The following is a 14,746-nucleotide window of genomic DNA, read 5'->3' as shown; positions in this document are numbered from 1 at the left end:
TGATTTCCTCAATTATTTATTTATGAAATATTTGCATATGCCAAGAACAGTTAAAAAATCATTTTTAAAAGTCTCCCTCAAAGGGCATTTTTAAGTTTAATACAGCTAAAAGTTATTTTAGTGTGTATATGGAAAGACTTAAATCCCTAATTTGAGATTTCCCCCAAACAGCTTCTTTTCTCAATGTCATTTGTGGAATAATTCATTCTTTCTCCATTAATGTATGTAACATAAAATATGTAAATTAGTACTCATAACTGCAGAGAGCAAACTGAGGGTTACCAGGGTGGGAGGTTGGTGGGGCGATGGTGAAACAGGTGAAGGGGATTAAAAGTACACTCATCGTGAGGAGCACTGAGTAATGTATAGAATTGTTGAATCACTATATTGTACACCTGAAACTAATATAACACTGTATGATAACTATGCTGGAATTAATTTTTAAAAAATATATAGGCTAGTTAACTGTACTTTGTAATAGTGGATAGACTCACAGATGCACATGAAAAAGACTGAGACTAGTAACAAACGATTTTGAATATATTCTTGTCTCAATTTTAACCATTGCTATTTCTTGGAGTGATCTAGTTGTGGTTTTAACTCTCACTCACTCCCTTACAGAACTCTTAGGTGTTGAAAAACAACTTGAAAGCTCATCCTCTCTAAGATGGCTTTAATCTGTCTGCAAGCAGCTTGTAGCTTTGCCAATAACAGACCTGCCTAAATCCATCTGTTCTACTTTAAATATTCTTCCTGTGTAATATTGGCTGTACCTTGCATTATCTCTGAAGAAAGGTTTTTCTATGTAATGTCCCAGACTGACTTATTAACAATTCTGAATTTAGTGAGATCCATTTTTATGTATTTTTGTTTATATTTATTTACTTTTAATATTATTTCTACAGTCAGCATAATATCATTGACCTATGCTTAATAGCCCTATTGAAAATCATTAAATGAAGCCCGAAGTCATCAAAGCCAGATTACACTCAAGAAAACAGAAACATTTTCAATGAATATAGGACACCAATCTTCTCCCCCCTCACCCGCAAGATACCTCTGTTAGATCAGAGGAAAGGCAGACTTACCTACTAAGTTTTTTAATGAGTTGCATTTCATTAGCTATTGCTCTTTTTTAACTTTGTTGTGTCTGAGAAACCTTTATGGTGCCTCTCCTACTGCCAGGCATTACATAGACCACTAGTGATTGCATATTACAAAGAGAAACAGCTGACTTCAGTAAATTTTCACCCATAACCCCGAGAAGACAGAGGAAGGTGTGTGTATGTGAGTGTGTGTTGCTGTTCCAGAAACTGGGGAGAGCTTACCCTGATCCAGTCACCCTCACCTACCCAGCCTCTGTCTTGGTCAAGAACTTATTTGCTCATTTGAAGGATACACTGCCAGATGGTGAACAAGAATTAAGGGTGTCACCTATGGCCAGGGCCCTTTTAGTGATCAACCTTTGAAGTGCTTTCTGGCACCAGAGTCCATGTTAGACCATCCTGACTTTTGGAAATCTGGCACGTTGGCAGTTGTGTTCATTATACTCACTCAAGGGCCCCCCTGGACTCTGTAACCTCACAAACTCAAAGAAGCAGACCTTCAGGTCTTTTACCAAAACCAGGCTATGGGCTGCGTCGACACCTTCTAGGGAAGGGATCCCTCCAAGTCTTTTCAAGGACCTTTGGCTAGCAGATGACTGTGCTGCAGAGTCCTAGTGTGCTTCAGCAAACTTTTACCTAAAATGAAGAAACAGAAGCTTCAGACCCCCTATTATGGCTGAGCTGAAGGAGGAGGTGGAGGAAAATTTTCTGAGGTCAAGGAGGCACAGAGCAGATTGTATCTCAGAAGTTCCTGAGGCTCTGGGACCTCCCATAGCATGGGAAAAGCCTCAAGGAAGGCAGGCCTAACTCGCCCACACATTGCCTTAAAAACATGATTTTTTTCTTCGGAGGATTCTGAATGGCTGTTTCCCTTACCGCTGCAAGCCCCAAGACGTCCTTTCCTGTTTCCCCTCCAGTACTCAAAGTGTTTACAAAGCAAGCAGCTCAGGATGGGGCCAACTGCTTAAAACAAGCCCTAGATTTATAGAAACTTCCACAAGTTCTCCCAAAGGCACTTCTCCACTGGCAGTGAGAATAAGGCAAAGAGGTAACCCTAGGCTGTCTTCTTCCAGGAGTCAATCCTGAGCCAAGAATCTGAGTGCAAGAGGTTTACTGGGGAAACTCCAGTAATCCCAACCCACTCTGCTGCCCTGGGAGACCAGGGAGGGGGTGGAGGAAGTCAACCAAGAAAGGGATAGAAGCCAAGCAAGATAATCTCATTCTGCAGGGAGTTCTGATATGTAAAATACACCCTAGAGGACATCCCACCTCAAGGCCAGTGTGTTGGGCTTTTGGACCAGTCAGTTATTGGTGAAAGCCACTCAATGGGACCAGGAGACAAAAACTCCCTGCATTTCTGGAAACCTGTAAGGATGAGGCAATCCTCTACGGGGTTATACACAGGCAATGCTTTGCATGGGGAAAGTCATAAGTTGCCTTTAGCAGCAAAACCTACAGAATCTGAGCAGTGGGCTGGTAGAAAGGATCCAAGGGGATGTCATGGGGGGCTACAGTGTCCACTATAGGAACTTTCTGGGGATAGATCTTCCTGCAGCTCTGGGCCAAGCTAGTTCTCAGAACTAGAGAGAAGAAAGATGTCTTGCCCAAAACAGGTGGTAAGCCATCTGTGGGCTCTGTGGGAACACGAGGGCACATCCTGCTGATGGAACCTTGCCAGTTAGCAGGGTAGAAGGCCTGGGCAGGTCACCCCGAAACCTGCCTGGCCAGACCCTTTGTAGGTGTCAACACCTTTTTTCCAGTCCCAGGGTGTGGGTGATACGTAGATCACGGAACGTTTTTGGGTCATTAAACTGCACACACTGCCAGACAACCCCAAATATACCTTTAGAGTTAGTACTGAATGATATTCCAGAGGGGAATTGCCCTGCATGTAAAAATTACATTTTCAACCTTCATCACTCTAAGAAGTTCGACAAAAAGTCCTCAGTCTTGCTAAATGTCCACAACCTGTGGCTACTCGGCCACTCATCCAAAGGCCCTAATAATAGGGAATGATCACTGAATGCTTAGTGTCTGCCAAGGCCTGTTTAGATCCTTGGATGTGATAACACAGTTTAATGGTCCCAGCAACTCTATGTGAGACAGGTGCCTTGATTGTCTCCATTTTATGGATAGGAAACCAAGGCACAGAGGGGTTAAGTGGATGGCCTCCAGTTCCACAGCTACTAAATGGCAGAGTTGGGATTTGAAGCTAGAGAGCCTGAATCCAGAGTCTTTGCCACTGATCACTGTGGACATTCAGCCCTAAGTGCTTATGAATAGATTCTGAATGAGATGAAACCAGAATTCCATCAATATTCAGTTTAAGACCTAGTGAGTGAATTCTACTTTAAAAGTTAGATCCCTTTGACCCTTGTCTACTCTTCTTATAGTTTAATAGGTGAGAAATGAGAGATATGGGTAAAGGGAAGTGATCCCGCAGTTCTTAGTATCCACAGAGCCTCATTCTTAGTCTACGGTTTTTCTATCTGCCATAGTGTCTCATTCAGGGTCTTCAGCTACTTTCTTCCTTGAAAACAATAATTAAGAACTGCTAACATTTACTAGATCCTTTTTTTATATTTTATTATTTTTTATTTTTAAAAAATGTTTATTTTTGAGAGAGAGAGTGCGAGCCAGGGAGGGGTAGAGAGAAAGGGAGACAGAGGATCAGAAGCAGTCTCTGCCATCAGCACGGAGCCTGATGAGGGGCCTGAACTCATGAACCACAAGATCATGACCCGAGCCAAAGTCAGATGCTTAACTGAACAAGACACCCAGGGGCCCCTATTAGGTCCTTAATATAATATACACCACAGGTTCTTTACTAAGGTTCTTTACTAAGCACCACATGTGCCATTTTATTTCATCCTAGTTATATGCCTGTGACATAGGAGCACATTATTATCTTGAATTTTTCAGATGGAAAAATCTTAGGCAAGCTTAAATATTTTGCCCAAGGTTACACAATTAGCAAGTAACCAAAACCTAAATCTCTTTTATTATAGAATCAACTGCTTTAATTAGTGTCAAGAAAAATTATCAGAAACTTAGAAATGAAGCAAAAGGACTATAGCATCTGTCTATAGCATACAAAAACATTGTCTAATAGACTCATCCAAGGATCATCTAATTTTCTGAGGGAATATGCTTTTGTTTTGCTTACTATTTTTTTTTCCTTTCTCTTTCAACTGCTTTATTGGTATATGATTGATGAACAATAAATGTACATATTTAAAGCATAGAATGTGACACATTTTGTCATAGGTACTTTGCTATGAAACCATCACCAGGATCAAGGTAATAAATAAATCCATCACTCCCAAAAGTTTTTACTATTTACTCTCAATTAGAGACCAGACTATCAATTTAGATGTTACCTTATAGAAAACTGAGCAAATGACCTTCATTCAGTAGAGATGCAAATGATTTCTTTGGTAGAAAAGATAATCCCAAGTGTTACAGTTTTATTGCCCTATAGGACATTAATCAGTTTCATACTTAGCTGAGAAATTCATATTATTATGCCTTTCTTGACTGTCTATATAAATCTTTGTTCCTCAAATGCTCTGTGAATGAGCTTTTCAGCCTCCTGGTTCACTAATGACATGAGTGAACCCCTGACATATATTCACTGTATGTTGGTAGAAGAGTCATGGTTTAACTCTGGAAATTGTATTTTATCACTACTGAGTTTGCATATGTGCATCTCAGAATGAGTCCATAGGCCCTTCCAGACAGCAAATCAGGACACAATTGTTTTATCCACCTAACAATGGTAGAGCTCTAGATGGTTCTAGAAGATCATAGCTGCCATGGTAGAAAGCAAGTCTGTGATTCTCCCTCATTCTTATTTGGTACATACTGGTGGAGTGACCTGGCAAACACCGTGTCCAGAGAATTTGTGCCTTGAGTCTCCCTGAGTTCCTGTTCTTTCTCTTCCACCATACTTGAGATTTTTTTCTCCATAGCTATACAAATATCTAAAATTTCCATAAATTTGCTTTCTAGGAGGTGGGTATCATAGACAAACAGGCTTTTCTGGGTCTGTGGTCCAAGCAGCTAGAACCTCGAGGGGATGTGATAAAAATGAAAGATTTCATGAATAACAAAATGTTAAGACAAAAGCCACCAGGAAAGGTTAGCCTGCCTTAATCACAAGTGCAAACATCACTCCCTTCAAATAGATTTATGTGTTGCTTTTCTGAGGTAGTGGTAGGTTTGTTTAACATTTTCCAAGGAATCAGATCTCATGCTTATTAATCATTTGCTCCCTCAGGAGCAAACCTGACGAAAATTGCTTACCTATTTAACTTTGACTGTAACCCTCCAAACCCCTGTCATTTTGTTTGCCAGAATATCACCCCTCCTTATCTGGCCAGCTTCCATCTGGCCTTCAAAATTCAGTATAAATGGCATCTCCCAGAGGAGGCTGGTAGCCTGGGCCATGGCTCCTCTGGATTCAGGTGTCCTGGCCTGGCAGTTTTCACCTTGTACTACATTGGTCTCTTTATGTTATCTACATCCCCCACCACCCTAGGCAGGTTCTCAAAGAGCACCCTTTTAGTACCAGTGGCTAGTACACAGAAATCATGGAGTAAATAATTTGAGGACAAAAATCATAGCTCATACTTCTTCATAACATTTGTGTTTGACATGATGCTGTGTCTCAAACTTGAGTAGGCACTCATATATACGTTGCTTAATTATTTCCTGCAGCTTTCTGGCACTAATCTTCCTTTGACCATTTTTGAGGCAATATGTTCTCATGTTAATATTAATTAATGTAAACATGTTAATATTTATTAGAGAGTCCAATAAGCAACTTAAGAAATTATACATATGCACACACACACACACACACACACACATACACACACATACATTCATTCACTGGTACTGAAGGCTTATGAGCAGATGCAAGTGTTAGAGAAACACATGAAGGTTTCTCTTTTGGAGAATTTAGAGACTACTGTTGGCCAGCTGGATGTTATTTTTGTGGGGGACTGGTTAATACACCCAGAAAATGTATCCCCATGCACCGTTTATCAGTGGGCTCTGGGTCGAAGCGAATGGAAGGTTATCAATATCTCCCAACACTGAAGTCGTGAAGCTGTACTTTACACTCTTCCACTTATTTAGACTTGACCAGCTTCTTTAGAAATGCCCTGGACACCAGAATCAGCTCTATTTCAAAACAGTTTGTGGATTTTGGTTGAAGACTATTTTAGAGGTAAGTAGTTGTCTGAAGAAAATGGGTTCCCTAACTAAAGAAACAGCATTTTTAAACATAAGTATAGAATCAGAGATCTTAAAAAGGTCTTGAAAGTTAAAGTCAGGTTTTTTTTTTCTTTATGAAGAATGTTGGCTAACTGAGTGCTAGCTAGCATATGGTCCAAGAGTGGCAGCATCCGTCAGCATACCCAGGAAACTTGCAAGAAATACACATTCATGAGCCCCATTCTAGATCTGCTGAATTGGAGTACGAGGGTGCTGCCCCCAAATTTGTTTTAACAATCTCTCCATGTGATCCTGATGGTCATGAGTCTGGGACTTGCAGAATCAGAAGTTTCCAGAAGGCCAGCTGTCCTTGGGAAGCAAAATAATTAGTTCTGAAGGTTCTCCATAAAATCACTGGGAGAGCCTGGAAAAACACAGATTCTTGGGCTCCAACCTCAGAGATTCTAATCGAGTAGGTTTAGAGTGGGGTTTATGAACTGGCATTTCTACCAAGTCGCATGGTGATTCTGCTGGTCCCCGGACCACACTTTGAGTTGTGAGGACAGACACCCAGAAAGCTACCAGCTCATCATATGTGGCTACAAAAGCTATACTCCATCTAGCTGGAACATCATGAAAGCTTGGTGACTACAAGGAGGGGTTTTCCTTTTCTTATAAGAAACCTGGCAAAATATTACCAGGCTCTTTGCTATTTAAAAATAGCACAGAAGTCTTTGGAGCATGTTTCTTTCTGTAGCTTCAAAAGGAGTATCTTCGTGCATTTTTTTTTTCCTTTTAGATCTTTTTTGATGAGGACAGTTAAATATCAGCATTATCCATCCCAGGGCTTCCCAGCTAGAGCCCCTCATGAAGGAAATGAATGAATAAAGAAGGAATAACTGCAATCTTTGCATCTCACAGAAATGCCTGACTGTCACAGAGGCTGCATCTAAATCCTGAACCATTTCCTTGAGTGCTACAGCGTCAAGAGAAGAAAAGCCCACTCATTGTTTTCCATGAGAGTAAACTGGACAAAGAAAATAACAGAGTTGACCAGCTATGTGTCCATGACCTACTTACTAAACCTCTCTGAACTTCTGTCTTTCCATCTGTGAAGCAGAATTAACATTACATAACTAAATTCTGCTGTGAGCAGAGCTACTCAGTGTGGTCCGTGGACCAGTAGCATCAGCATCACCTGCGACTCTGTTAGAAACACAGAGGGGCACCTGGGTGGCTCAGTCGTTAAGCGTCCAACTCTGATTTTAGCTCAGATCATGATTTCACGGTCTTGAGATTGAGCCCTTCATTGGGCTCTGTGCTGAGCATGGAGCCTGTTTGGGATTCTCTCTCTCCCTCTCTCTCTCTCTCCCTCTCTCTAAAATAAAAAAGAAATTAAAAAAAAAACACAAAGAAATGCAGAGTCTCAGGCCCCACTCCAGACCATCTGAATCTTAACATCCAGAGGCGGGGCTCAGCAATTTGTTTCAACAAGTCCTCTAGGGGATTCTGATGCACACTGAAATTTGAGTAACACTGAATACGATGACTGACAGAAGATTCTAATGGTTAAGAATGGATTAAGGAAGGGCATCTGGGTGGCTCAGTCAGTTAATTGTCTGACTTGGGCTCAGGTCATTATCTCACGACTTGTGGGTTCAAGCCCCACGTTGGGCCCTCTGCTTACAGCTCAGAGTCTGGAGCCTGCTTCAGATTCTGTGTCTCCCTGTCTCTCTGCCCCTCCCATGCTCATGGTCTCTCTCTCTCTCTTTCTCTCTCTCTCAAAAATAAACATTAAAAGAAAAAAGTGGCTTAAGGAGTGTGGCTGCAGTTTTTCAAATGCTGACTCTACTACTAACTTGCTGTGTGATCTCAGGCAAGGTGTTTAGCCTCTCTTAGACTTATTTTCCTCATGACAAAAATCATTGCTACTGTATGGATTAAATGAGGTAACACATGTAAAGGAACAGAAGGCCTGAAATGTAGGGCTCAACAGATAGTATCATTGGATATTTAAGTACAGATAAAAACAAAGCCAATGTTATACCATATATAATATAGTAATTTATTTATAATTATTGCCTCTGAACCATCAGATCATTGTTGAACATTTTTGTTCTTTTTGTATACTTTTCTTTACACATTTTTTTTTCTGCAATTACCATGAATTGCTTTTATAACCAGAAGAAACACTATAAAAATGATTTGTGTTGAAGGAGAGCAAATGTTAACAACTGAAGTAGATGAGGTGTTATGTTTGGCTATGCAATAGTTCATGGGTCCTCATGGGTCTCCCTATACCCATGCCCTTCCATATAGCCAAGCATACCTTGCATTGGCTTCTGAGCATACATGGGTGAGTCTGATCATTCCCATGTAATCAGTCAGGAAGAACAACTTCTTAGGCCTCATTACCACAGGCATGGGCTTAAGATATCCATAAAACCATCAGGTGAATGAACCAGACTAGCCTAGTGGATCATGAGATAGATCTTCATGAGATAAGTCATCTTACCTAAGGCCATTCTAGACCAACTGGTTCCCAGCTGACGCACCAACAGTCCACAGAGTGAGCTCAACCAAGACTGAAAAACACTGCTCAACTGAACTCAGCTCATATTGTTGACTTGTAGAATCCTGAGCTAAATAAATGAATGCTGTTTGAAGCTACTACATTTGGGAAGTTGTTACCCGGTGAAAGCTAACTGATATACTGGGTATACCTCAAGAGTTGGCTATAGTGCCATCATCCTGTGCTGCCTTCCATACCCGGCAGCCAAACTTTTCACTCTTTTATGTTAGGAGCTTTACAGACAGTTGAACTATCAGTAAGAGTAAGCAGCAGGCAGCAAGTAGAGCAGAAATAAAGCATGCTTGGAAGGCACATCGGTAATGGAAGGTGCTGTCTTCACATCCTTTAATAAAAGAAAATAGGCCAAGAGGAAAGAAAGAAGCATGACTTAATATAAATTTTTCATATGGCATATCAGGAACAACCAGTAATTCTATTCTTAGTCTTTTCCTCTATTGATGCTGAAATTTATTTTCAGGTTAGTGTCTATATTGGTCTAAAAAGGAATACTGAAGTTGTGGGCCAGGACAGGAAGAATGTAGTTGGTAAAATAAAATGTTGTCATCCCATTTCATTTCAGGAGGCTAAAAAAAAAGTCGATGCAGGGCTGAACCCAGATGTCATTGTCAATCTGCCCAAGTGATTGTTGGTGGCACATCTTTATCGCTCTGCTGATAGCCATCAATTAATGAGTCATCAGGCACAGTAATCTGGGCAGAAGCAGGGTGTTCTCTGCAGCTTTAGGGAGTAAGAAAGCCCTTGCCTTAGCTGTTGAGACATTGCCTATGCTTTTCTACCTTTTAGGTCATATAGATTTTAATTGGATGAATTACTCCATCTTGAGTGCCTAGAAGCACCATAAATGACGCACCATTAACTTGCTGTGTCTAACCTCTTTGTGTGTGCGAATCCTTACAGCCTTATTATCATCACCCCTATTTTAGACACAAAGAAATTAGGAACAGAAAGAATAAAGAGCTTTCCCCTAGGTCTTAGGCCAGAGCACCTGCCATTAACCAGATCGGGACCAGAGGCCAGCACAGTGCATGGACGTGGCAGATGTTCGATAAATAACCATGTCTGACTTACCCTATAAGCCCTAATAGGGACATTACACCTGGGGGGGGGGGGATGGCTGCTGAGCACCCTTGGGGAATAAATATTAGTGATGAGTATTGATTTATTCTCCTCTTCTACCTGTGTATTTCCACTTGAAGGGCCACTCTCAGCACATCTATTCTTTCTGGAAATTCAGTTCAAAGAATTGAAATTCTTTAGAGCTCAAACAGTGGCAATTGGGTAGAAAGTTTAGTAGATTTGTCTGGAAAGTGACTTATCCCACCAAGCAAGCAGTTTGCACTCAGGTTCTATGTGTGGATGATGACAGAAGTACCTCCTTCACACACCCATCACTGTCAGGGTAGCTTTGCCTCTTTTCTCTCTTCTCTGTAAGAGGTGTTAGCCAAACATCAACACTTGCATCAACTCTGTAAGATGGGTTAGCCAAGCATCAACTCCTAGGTTCAGCATCTTTCAGTCTTTATTGATAAGAATCTTGCAAGTGTAATTTGTTCTCCTTCTCAATAAGTAGGTCAGCCCCTTTTATCTCTTTCCTTCCATCTTCTACTCCCACCTCACATACCCATACAGACGTGCACAGAACATGTACACCCACCATTCTTTCTTTTATTCCAAACCAGAAAAATTCAATGTGATACTGTTCTTTGAAATACAATGACTCAGAATCGGTTCAGAATCAGTATGTCCCCAGCAAAACCACCAGAATTCTGAGTTTTTCCAGCAGGCTTCAGACAGAAGTGGAATCAACATATTCAAGCATAAAGTGAATTCCAGTGAGCTCCACTAAATAACACCAGTGCTTGAGAACACTCTTTACCTGGGCTGAAAGACATGTTACTTTGAAGTCTCAGATGTCAGCAAAAGTATGTTAAAATTTTAATTATGATGTAAATGAACATACTTTTATTTCCTGCCGATTTTGGAAGCAGAAAGTCTATTTTATATGGGGACACGATGGGACAAAGGAAGTGACATAGCTTGTGATTTGCATATGCTCCTGAGGTTTCAAATCTAGATGCAGCTTCAAATACGGAAATAATAAGCAAGTCACAGTATCTTATCATGAGTCTATGTAATTATAAATCCACTTCAAAACACATATTGAGCATTTACTGTGTGGGAATTTTTAGTGTGTGGATGTGTAAAAGACAGATAAGATAGCATTCCCTTCACCAAGTTTGTAGTTGCATTCGGGTGCAAGAATATGGATCTGGGGACACCCCCAGGGTGAAGACCTAAATACTCTGAAACCCAGGGAACCAGTGTTTTTTTTTTATAGTCTCACAGATTCACATGAATAATAATTTTCACAAAACACATTTTGATAGCTAATCCAAGTTCTCACAATCAGGAATTTCCTTTGCATTACCAAACTCCTGACATAAAAATGAAGGAGGGCAGACTGAATTTTGTACGTGTGGAAGACAAGCATGATGGTGTGTATTGAATGGTCCAGATTCTTTTATGCCAACCATCAGTTCCAGTTATTGAAAGAGGTGTCCTATGCTCTCTATGTCCCTAATATCAAAGACATGTCAAATTTTCCCAAGTGCACATTAAAGAATTGAGAAAGCAAGTGAGAAGATGAGAGAGAGGAGACTTCTCAGGGAAAGAATACCTAACATCAGCTGCCTTTTGGGAGGAACCAGAATGTTCCTTAATCTTTCCAAACACCCCTGCTCTCCTTCCTCTACCCCACCCCACACTTGCCTGGTATATGATGACCTAAGATTTCATGGATATTTTCTCTGACTGGGCTCCCCTCCCTCACCAGGCCACGCCCCCCTTTAAATAGTCTCACAACACACAACGCTACTTATTTGTATCATTTGGTGTAGTGTAGCGGTTACCAACATGGACTTGAGAGTGAGGCTGCCTCAGTGCAAATGGCTATGCCACTCACTAGCCATGTGCCTAAGTTAGCCACGCTCCTTAACCTCACTGTACCTCAGTTTCCTTATCAGTAAAATGGGGATAATAGTAGGTGTCACCTCCTAGGCTTTTTATGAAGACTAAATGAGTGAATATTCATGAAGATGATCAGAACAGTGCCTGGCATATGGTAAATGCTAAATAAGTGTTCATTTAATAAGTAAACTTTGTGGAGTGAGTTGTTTAATATGTCCTCAAATGTAAGTTCCAACTTATTGGTTTGTGTCACTGAGGTATACTACATACCTGCACACAAGGTGGGAGGAGGGAAGGCATTACTAGTATTATTACCACTATTGGTAGTTAACAGTTATGGCAGGTTTGCTCTATGCCCAGCAGGACAGTCACAACTTTATATTCATTATGTAACTAATCTTTTCAATAACTCTTAGAAATAGATACTCTATTGACACCCATTTGTCAGATGAGGAAACTGAGGCAGGGGACTAATAACCTGCCCGAGGTAATACAGCCAGGGAGTGCTGGTTCATTCCCAGTGGGCTGGAGGAACACGGCAAGTCCTGGACCATCTGAGAAAGCTTGCACTGTAGTGACTGGGAACAAAGCAAAGAAATTAGGACAGTATGGTGGCCATGAAAATGTGCCCTTCAGATTTTTGCCTGCAGGTAGGGCTTGATTACCAATTCCCTTCATACACATACACACACATCTTGATGGTGGGCTAGACTCAGTGTCACGTTTCCAAAGATTAGAGTCTCATCCAAAGACGAGAAGGGAAAAATAGTAACTTCACAGTGGTGTCACCTGGCAAACACTACCTTGGGTGAACAGTCAAGTGTAACATCACCAGTGAGGTCATAGGGATTTGCTATACGTCCTGACATGAGGTGATGAGTAGGGCATTTCGCTTTTGCCATGTTCTTTCTCAAAACCCATAGCCCCAGTCTAATGATGAGAACAACAGACAAACCCAGATTGGGTACCTGGCCAATGCTCCTCAAGATTATCAAGGTCACAAAAAACAAAGAAAGAGGGAAAACTGTCACAGAAAGGAGACAGGGGAGACACAACTAAATGCAATCTGGTCCCTGGATTGGACCGTGGAATAGGAAGAGAACATTAATAGAAAATCTGGTGGGATCCACATACAATTTGGAGTTTAATAGTAATGGACTAAGGTCAATTTCCTAGTTGTGACAAATGTACCACAATAATGTAAGATGATAACCATGGGGGAGATTGGATGAGGGGTATAGATTCTGTGGGGGGAGACGTATGCTATCTTCACAACTTTTCTGCAAATCTAAAATTATTCCAAAATAAAAAGTTTATTTAAAAACACCCCCAGGAATTGTCATTACATTGGTTTAAGATATGGCCTGGGCTTTGGAATTTTTATAAGACCCTAGGCAATTCTGATGTGCAGAGAGGTTTTGGAAACCACTGATCTACATTCTTTTTTTTAAATTTTATTTTATTTTTAATGTTTGCTTATTTTTGAGAGACAGAGCACAAGCAGGGGAATGGCAGAGAGAGAGGGAGACACAGAATCCGAAGCAGGCTCCAGGCTCTGAGCTGTCAGCACAGAGACCAATGTGGGGCTCGAACTCATGAGCCATGAGATCATGACCTGAGCTGAAGTCTGATGCTTAACGGACTGAGCCACCCAGGTATCCCCCACTGATCTACATTCTCAAGAGCTACACAGTTGAGCGGTAAAGCCAGTTTTTAAGTAAAGTCACAAGAGACAGCTGTGTTAAGGTGGCCCTACTCCTGACCTACTGGTTCCTTCTCTGCTATCACAGTGCAGTGGTTCTTCCTAGAACCATACTCCTTGAGAATAGGCCACATATACTCTCATATTTACTCTCAGAAACACATTTAGATCTCTCTGGTGGGAGACTCTAAGGTACTGGTTAGGACCTAATCCTAATCTTCTTTTAGGTTAGCAAAACAGATATTCAGATATAACTTTGTAGAACCACAGTAAAATGGAGTTACTTATGTCAAGGACAAAATGGATATGGTTAATAGGTGCATTAAGGAAACATAACCTACCCTTATAGGAATTTACAGTTCTCCTCCAAAATCAGCAGAGGACCCAGCCAATCCCCAAAACTCCAAGTCTATCCATGCCATCTCTGGACTCATTGTTTCCCTGACTCAGCTACCCCAATCCAGACAAGAAAGAAGACCACTATGCAACCAATCAGCTGAAAAAACTAAATAACTTCTGTATTTATCCTACAAAAACCTCTTAGTCTGTGAGCAACTTGGAACTCACTGTGCCCACAGCCTTGGTTTTCCTGGTTTGCAAATTAAAAGCCTTGCAATACACTCATCTCTCTACTTTGTTTTATTTAGTATGCAGTTTGGTTTTTGACACCTTCCAGCATGCACTGAATTTATTCCTGAGAAGCTGGGTGAATAGAACACCAGTAAATCAATTCCTATTTTAAGTGTATAGTGGGAGCTGACTGCTTAAAGGTTTTTTGACGAGAACCTGTGGGCAATGAGAGCTTCCTCTTATAACAGACCTCCCATGTTAGCTCATTTAATTTATTTTAAAAATTGGGGGACTAGTGTTTTCTTGCAGCAGAGTGCTTCATAGCCTGGTCATGTCCCCTCCTCAGCCAAGAAAGTCATGGCTACTGTAATGGATGCTGGAGGTGCCTGTCCAGATCCTTGTTACTCTTTCCTGGCAGGTGCACTGGTTCCCCAGATGCACAAACACATCAGCTTTGCTCTTGTCTCAGGGCTTTGCACCAACGTTCTGAAATACTCTCCCCACCATGATGGGTCCCTTCTCATCTGCAGCTTAACTCCCATCTCCTAAGAGGGGTACCCCCTACCTCAGTCTCATGTTATCCCCACA

At 41.2% G+C, this 14,746-nt stretch overlaps 1 protein-coding gene across 5 annotated transcripts in view; it reads right to left on the bottom strand.

Annotated features, from left to right (window-relative positions):
- SNAP25 (synaptosome associated protein 25) overlaps positions 1-14,746 on the bottom strand; it is an 85,497-nt gene that overhangs the window by 50,321 nt on the left and 20,430 nt on the right. The window contains exon 1 of one of the 5 annotated variants that reach the window (XM_043602889.1): positions 1,604-1,698. The exons of the other annotated variants lie outside the window; for them this stretch is intronic. The gene's annotated coding sequence lies outside the window, so the exon portion shown is untranslated. Of the gene's footprint in view, positions 1-1,603; positions 1,699-14,746 lie in introns of those variants that run through there. 5 annotated transcript variants of the gene reach the window in all.

This window comes from Prionailurus bengalensis, chromosome A3 (assembly GCF_016509475.1).
Source record: "Prionailurus bengalensis isolate Pbe53 chromosome A3, Fcat_Pben_1.1_paternal_pri, whole genome shotgun sequence".
NCBI classification, from domain to species: domain Eukaryota; kingdom Metazoa; phylum Chordata; class Mammalia; order Carnivora; family Felidae; genus Prionailurus; species Prionailurus bengalensis.
Note: the sequence above shows the minus strand (reverse complement) of the source record. Positions and strands in the feature narration are given on the sequence as shown.